Here is an 8,432-nt window from a genome sequence, read left to right on the forward strand (position 1 = left end):
CAAGTGATAGCCCTGAGCCTGAAGGGGGTTCAAAATACAAACGTCAGCATGCCTCTCAGGCCCAATCTCACATTAAACTGAGTGCAGATCTTCCAGTGTTTGAGGATAATTAGACACGTCTCCATTTTGGCCCCCAGTATACTCATTTGCTCCTGAATCTGACACAAATATTTCATTTCAGTTTTTTCCTGCCTCCCCAATGCATACATTCCAGGAAAGTGAGAGCTCTAGAAGTCAAGCATCTGCTCCAGTGGCAACAAAAAATGTCTCTCACATATAGTTCTCTACAGCCACAGCAGGCGCTGTAACTCTCCAACAGTTTGACACACACTGCCATTGCCTCCCAAGACAGATGGATGCCAACCAACATGTGCTAATAACAGAACCTTATCAGTGGGTCCACCTCACCTCTTACTGCCCCAAATACACCTTTGGGTCTGGCTGGCTAACATACCATTTCTAATAAAATTCTAGCATTTATTAACCCCAAGCCTTTAGCACCCACAGGGCAGGACTGGAACGGATAGGTAGAAATTACAAGGAAGCAGATTTTGCCTAAATAGGAGATGAAGTTTCCAAACAGTAAGAACTGTTCAGCAGTACAACAGACTGCCTTGGGAGGTAGTGGGCTCTCCTTCCCTAGAGGTACTATTTGAGCAAAGGCTGGACAGTCATCTGTCAAGGAAGCCCTGCTCACATCCTGTACTACAGATCCTGCACTGCACAGGAAGTCTAGATGGCCTCTGCTGATTCGTGATTCTTTAGTCACCCCTGCCTTCTTTACTGCCCATGCAGGAGGCAACTGGAAAGACTGTATTTATTTACCAGCTGTACAGAATGTCTAATGTGCATGACATGGGAAGCACAGCAAGGGGCTAAAACAATGAGGGACACAAGGTCAAACCACCTCAGTCCACACGTACATAACGAATAGCCAAGTAAGGCGCAAATCCCCCAATTTCCCTCCACACTCCTTTTGGAGCTTCAAATGCACATTGGTGCTACAAACATACATGATTTTGAACTGGCCTGCCACCTCAACTAACAAAATATTAAACAAGTCACTGTTGAGTGTGCTTCACCAATAGCAATGCAACCAAAGAAATGGATAGGTAATGGAAATGGTTGCTAATATCAACCAAATATCCTTCCAAATATCAATGAGGGGTGGAGGGAGTTTGGGTTTCCAGCTGAGAGCTGCTAGAAGCATCTTGGTATGTAGCATTCTCTTAATATTTTCATCAGAACAAGGATTTGGATTAATGTTTGAATCAACACTGAACATTTCAACAAGGCATGACTCACATCTAACCACGGGGTAGATGCGAGTTAAGCTGGGAAACATTTTGAGGTGAGTCCAAGATTTTGCACTGTTGCCAGCTTGAGGGGTGGCTGAAATGTATAAAAATAACATGTTGCCTTTAAAAACCAAGCAATTTAAAACATACCAAACCCCTTTTAATAAAAAGGTAAGTTACTCGGGGAAGTGCTTCAAGGAAATATTCATGATATCCCACCCTCTTCGACCAGAAGTAGGAGAAATTGGATTTCTAAGCAGAGGTTCACATGGCTTATGACAGTCTGAATAAGACCTTCAGGAAATAGCACAACCCTGGCCTAAAGAAACAAAGGCCCAATTCTTATGACCAAGCAGTCACATGGAGGCCGATCTGTATGGAAAATCATTCATGTGCAGCCACAAACATCTTGTAAATGTGGGTGTGCGGTGGCATGGTGAAAATCGGAGAATCGGCATGATGAGTGGCTACACATGAATGGCTCACCCTACAAAAAAAAAGATAACAAAGAGGCCCTCTATACATTATAGCCGTGGTGGGAGAGAGGCTGCATCCCATGGTGCTGCTGTCATGCTTAAAGGGCCAACACCATATGGGTGGAGCCAGTCAGACAAGTTCTTCCCATGTAATCATCAACCCAACTGGGGCTGGGTGGAAAGCACCCCTACACCATTGGTTCATTAAATTCCAGGCCTGGCACCAGCACATGGCATACTGGGGGAAATACTGGGTCACTGGCACTGCTCCTAGGCTGTTGTTGCTACTGCAGCTGATGTGGCTCATCTGAGTGGTGGCAGGGATTGAGAGGATGGCAGTTGCAGTGTGTGTAATCTTACGGGAGACACCATCTCAGATACAGTGGTCCTGCTCCTGGCCCCACTCCCAACAAGGCTGCAGCAAGGGCTTGAGAGGGAGCACTGAGCAGGGCTTCTGGCCTAATGTGAAGCTGGAGACCTTCCCAGAAAGCATATGCAATAGCAAGATTATGTTGTTATATCACTAGACGATTCTGATTGGCTACATGGGCTCTGCATATTAGAATGCCTAAGCAAACATGAATGGCTTTCTCATGCAAAGAGAGAGACACAGTGCCAAATCAGTAACAACTCAGGAATCTCTCTCTCTCTCTCTCTCTCTCTCTCTCTCTCTCTCTCTTTTTTTTTTTTTTTAGTGTAATTGTGCCCATTTATTTCTTTAGTGCAGTCTTGTCAGGAGGCTTTTTTTAAAAAAGGGGAAGAAAGAGATGAAGTAACAAAAACAGCTGTGCGGTTAAAATTTCCACTCGTGGTACCCTCCAGATTCCCATTAGGCCAATCAGCTTTGTTTAAAATAAGAAAGAAAACCCGACAAAAGTTTCCTGTGCAATAGTAGTGATGCTCTTTTTTATATCTATGTCTATATCCGTCTGAAGAGATAAGGGAACAAAATAGTTTAAAAGAATAAGCTGGCAGTGGGTTAAAGTAATGGCCCTGCAGAGTTGGTTAAGAAAGTACATGACCCTAAAATACACCCTGTCATCTGGGCGTCTTTTCAGGCAGATACAACATAGAAGGTAGTTCAGTTGCTTCAGGGACAATGGCAAGAGCCTGCCTGATAGTGAATACTCTTCTCCCATGCCACTCTTCCACAAAAGCAGTTTAAAAATCCATGTTGCGATAACTATGCCTCAGAGAGAAAGGGAGGAGGGGGAGACTGCAGAGGCCTTGGAATGGGCTCAAGGGCCAACATCACCAAACGTATCTTGAGATGCGTAGGTAATGTAGAGGAAGCTGTCATCATCTTTGTTGGCTGCATGGACCTCTGAAACAGTCAGGCTCAGGCAGGGCAGGCTCTTGTTGTCCACCAGCAGGTAGAAGGCTTGAGTGGCTGTCAGGGACAGGCAGGCCCTTGGACTGTAGACAAACTGAGACATAGATAGATCCCCTGAAACCAGGAATTTGACCCGGCTCAACTGAGGGAGTGTCTTCTCCTTCTGGTAACGCTCAAGCACCACCGGAATCTTGCTTGGATACTTCGTCCTGATAACAGTTGTTTCCTGCATCCGAGAGGCTAAACTTTTCCTCTGCTTGAATGGACGGTCATCACTCTGGAACCTCAACATCTTTCTTTAAAAACACAAAAGACCCTTTTCTCCCCCTCACCGGCCCTTTCCACTTCCACTCTACAGCACTAACTCCAGGCATATCTCTCTCTGTGCATGCTTTGCGTGGCACAGAATCTCATACATAAATACAGAACTTCATAGTAAAGGGCTTTTTAAATGTCCTTCAAATTTCTTGTAAGAAAAGTAAAATACTGAAAATTAAGCGGTTCTTCTGAGATTGCATTTGTTGGTTGGGGAAGAAGCAGATCAAGAGGTAATCCAGAGTTTAGTAGCGAGATAGCACCATCATTTATAATACAATCATCACTTTTGAGTTAACCTAGGCCTTTTTCTTTCCAATAGGCAGCCAATCTGCAGAATTTGGAACCCAGAATCATGAGATTTTAAGCAGAACCTAAACTATATGTCTAAACTATATGACTGCAAGAAGATCAAACGCATCCATTCTTAAGGAAATCAGCCCTGAGTGCTCACTGGAAGGACAGATCGTGAAGCTGAGGCTCCAATACTTTGGCCACCTCATGAGAAGAGAAGACTCCCTGGAAAAGACCCTGATGTTGGGAAAGATTGAGGCCACAAGGAGAAGGGGACGGCAGAGGACGAGATGGTTGGACAGTGTTCTCGAAGCTACAAACATGAGTCTGACCAAACTGCGGGAGACAGTGGAAGACAGGAGTGCCTGGTGTGCTCTGGTCCATGGGGTCACGAAGAGTCGGACACGACTAAACGACTAAACAACAACAACAACAACCTATATGACTATACTCAGTCCCAACAAAAAGCCTAGATTTGAAAGGGATCTGCTAGGGTTCTCATGCAAACTCCTTTCAAGTCTGAATCTGTGGGGTTTGAGAATAGGTGACAAGAGGATGCCAGCTTTGTTTTCACAAGTGCATGCTTGTTCTGTGGCTCCATCCCCTGATGCAATCATGAGATTCGGTAACAGCAGGGGTATCAGGCCTGGTTTGAAGCCTGAGTAGATGAAGAGAAAGGTGCTTGGAAGAAAGAGCCCTAAAGCAAAATCAAACCAACTTCCAAGCTCTGATGTCCGCCAAAAGAAAGGAGCACATGCCCTGTGTCTCTTGTCTCTGCTCATAGCATGAGCTGCCTCCATATAGGAGCATGTGATTTTGAGCGATCTGAAATTGCTCTGTGAAAATCGTCTGCTATCAATTACTTATTCATGTTGTTTTCAACAGCTAAAAATAAACTTTTGTATACGTACTATGATGCAGGAAGTATACCAAACAATGTGAGGGATTAAATTGAAATTTTCAGAGCAAAACTACCAATGCATAATCTGGAGAAGAAACTTGTGTGTGTGTTTGTGTGGCTGGAGTGTGGGTGCACATTTCATACTTTGTCTTCTGTTTGAGTATGGATGTGTGACAACTTAGACCCACCTTTTTTCTGAATAGACTTTCTTTCTTGATCATTAGCCTCCCCACCCCGCAATACTAACTGAATTTCCCTATACTACCTTCAGCCTTGCTCAATCAGCCACAAGTTACACCATTCTCACCAATGTATCTCTGTCAAGTTGGATTATACTGGAGGAGTCCAACACATTTTTCAGTTGGGGTTGGACATCAGTATTGTTTAAGCCTGTGGGTCTGCAGAAAAGGAAATTGCAAAACATGGACTATCCTTTTCAAATCGAGAGCACTGTGGCAAATTATCTCTGTGAGAACTGAGAGCACAATCTAGAAGCCCCTGGTATTGCCACATGCAGAGATGAACACATAGGGTGCTGGCCATGCTGGAAATAACAATGCAGCTTCATGCGCTTCTGGCATGGTAGGCACACTCTATTGTCACAGCAAATGCCACTACTGAAAAAAGCCCCACAGTGTAAGTATGCACACACAGAGATGCTGATTTCACCTTCTGAATGAAACCACTTTCAAACTTTTTCTTTAGGCAATAGGAAGGCTCATGCAGGGAGGGATATTCGCTTGGATGCACTAGCCCCAGGCCACATGGAATTTTACATACACAAATGTAAGACACATCAGATGTAATTTTTAGGCATTACAGAGCAGCCCTTTGGGAAGGGATATAGAGCCTATGCTTTGGATGTAAAAGCCTCAAGGACAATCTGGGACCTCTCTGGTAGCCTAATGGGGTAAGACCATTGCCTAAGGCCTCAGAGTGAGGTGGCTTTACATATGCAGCAAGCACTCTTTGCTGTTAAATCATTTGCTCTCCCATCCCTAAGCGGACGTGTGCAAAGGAGGCAGGCTGTTAAATGAACGTTCATGAATTACTTATCCACTGCTGTGAATTTATCAAGCCCTGTACAAGCAAGGGGACCAGGCATGTTTATAGAAACCCATTCCACCTTGTCCTTCTGATTCACTTTCCATTCTGCCCCCAAGCCATTCAAAGCCTGGAATCAAGAGGAGCCGGAAAGGTTGTTCCAGGATTAAGTGAGTAGTCTGTGCCTAGTCATAACAGAAAAGCATTTAATTGAACAGTTGTTGGGCTGCATTAACAAAGACTACTCAAGGCACAGGAGTTATGCATCCTTTCTTTTTTTCACCTTTCTCTCCCCACCATCCAATTACCCATTTACTTTTGTTGGGCCAAGCATGTGACAACATCACAGCATCTACAAAGCACAGATGTTGTCATGGCAATGGCAATGGCACTAGCACATGACACAAACACACGGGTTGCTGCTTGAAATGCAAAGTCTTGTCTCATGCACACCCTGGGCTAGTGGAAATTGCAGCCATTGGTTTAGAAGTCCCCACAAAGGGCTTGCCTGCAGGATGCTCTTTGTCTGGGCTCAGCGATTGCTGGAGATTTGCAACAGGATTTCAGAAATGTCTCTCTGCATGAAGTTACAGCTTCACCTTTCCAGGCAAAGAGAATAAAGAAGGGTTCTTTTTAAGGAGAGGAACATCAATAAAGAAATGAATGTACACTAATATGAAATAATTTTCACTAGTCTACTGGGGTGGGGTGGAGGAACATGACCTGGAAGCAACAGTTTCATTATCAAGACTGCCAAGAACTTACATGGAAACCACTCTCTCTCAGCGTTTGGTTACCATTTGTAATATGTGGTATTAACACTGGTCTGCTTTACAGGATTGTTGGAAATAAATGTTTGGGCTCCACTGAGCAGTAAACATGATTGGATTGACAAGTTCTGGTAACATCTCCAGCCCATCTGGCTCCCAATGAAGCAAGGAGCTGAGGCCTTGAAACATACAAGGCAAGGTCGCTACGAACCCAGGTTTTAAGATCAGGAGAGGCTGCCCTCTTGGAAGTTCCACCTCCCTCATAACTTTGAGGGATTGGCCCAGGAAATGACATTTTCTGTGGTACTCCCAAAGTTGTGGAATTCCCACCCCACAAAGGTGCCTCTGATATCTGATATTGCTGAAGGTGCACAACTTCCCCCCTAACCTTTGGCTTCCAAGTTGTATGTGCTTTCAATATCCACCATATTCCTGTAATTGCAATTTGTTTTTGTCATTTCTATTTCTCAATTTTAAATTGTTTAAGGTACTCTGGAACCTGCTGGCAAAGAGCGGGATATGTACCAGCTTGGCCTCCTGCTAATATTGGCTTTAAAATGCCATCTTATATCCTTTCATGATCCCTGTTCCTCACCCTTCACACAGATGCCCCGGGGACACAACTCTTACCAATGAGGTTTTAGACTTGGGAACTCTGGGCAAACCTTTCCTGAGGACTTGTGAGTGATTTCCTGTCATTTAGGCTTAAAAACAAAAACAAAAGTCTTTTAAAGGGATCTGTGGCTTAGTGGAACTTAATTAAAGTCATTTCCTATAGAGTGCCCTGCTGCTTCTTTTAGTGCTGCTTGGAGAGGCTCCTTCTTCGTGCTGATAAATGAAGCAGCACACGGCTGCTCTCTAGTATGTTTTCTCTAGTTTGACTCCCCATGTTAGGGAATGACAAGAGGTAAACTGACATGGGACAAGTCTGCAGGCCAGAAAAGAGACTTGGCAGACCTAGCCCCTCAAGGGGGCCAAATGAAGAGCAAAGCCATTCTTTCAGCTGCACCTTCAAAGGAGGAAACGAACTGCAGACCTTCCAACGCTATCACTTTTTAGGGCAGCCTAGGCTATTACCATCTGATATATTTCCACCCACTTGGCAATTCAAGACAAAAGGCTACATAGTGCATGTGCCTCACTGAAGTCTGGATTTTGGGGGAATTTGGATAAGCACGATAAACATGGAAGGGCTGAGGTGGTAGATCCAACTGGATAAGTTTTTAAGAGCTCCTCAGCAAATTCATTTAGATTAGCTTTGCAAGAGCTGGGAGGTGAATTAATTAAAAACAGAACTTTTAAACAGCACAGAGCAGGCAAGGGAACTACAGTTAATAAAAAGTATATCAAGTTTATAAATTTAAACAGAGGTTTAAGAAACCCAAATGGATAAAAATACATGGTTGGGGCAGGTGTCTATGAGTTCAGGCACATTACGAGCAATGAAAGCAGGTAAAATGGTGCTATTGTGGGGTTGAACGGGGAAGAATTCCATTTCCTATCACAGCATATTGGGGAAGGCAATAATTTCAAGAGCTTTCCTCAGCTTCACAATAAATCTGGATTGCCTCATGTGACAAAATATTTGATAAAAGCATGGCAGATTTTCAACATCAGGCCTAGAAGACCGTATTTCCTTGTAACTCGCCTGTTATTTAGTAATATTTTCGGCCTTTGGGGTAGAATCCTCTGTTCAGCTTTTGTGATTTATCTAACAATATTAGGGATAAAAGGAAATGGGACTTATAATCAATCTCTCTCAATTTGGGCAGTGGCTTCAGAGGACAACTGCAACCTCAATGGTAATGCGGGCATTTGAATTTGAATGGACCACAAGCTTTGCCTTGTGGAACAATTTTACATGATTGTTCAAACATGATCATAACTTGATGACTATAAAAGGAACACAAGAAGCTTCCCGGTATGAACTCGGACCATTGGTCCATGTAGCTCAGCATTGGTGACATTGTCTGGCTCTCCAGGATTTAAGGCAGAAGTTTG

At 43.9% G+C, this 8,432-nt stretch overlaps 1 pseudogene across 1 annotated transcript; it reads right to left on the reverse strand.

Annotated features, from left to right (window-relative positions):
• Positions 1-3,012: 3,012 nt before the first annotated feature.
• Positions 3,013-3,399, reverse strand: LOC309532968 (microtubule-associated protein 1 light chain 3 gamma pseudogene; annotated as a pseudogene). The gene has a single exon. The product of its transcript is annotated as a microtubule-associated protein 1 light chain 3 gamma pseudogene (transcript).
• Positions 3,400-8,432: the final 5,033 nt, after the last annotated feature.

The sequence above is a fragment of the Podarcis vaucheri genome (genome assembly GCF_965113315.1).
Source record: "Podarcis vaucheri genome assembly, chromosome: 5".
Lineage (NCBI taxonomy): Eukaryota > Metazoa > Chordata > Lepidosauria > Squamata > Lacertidae > Podarcis > Podarcis vaucheri.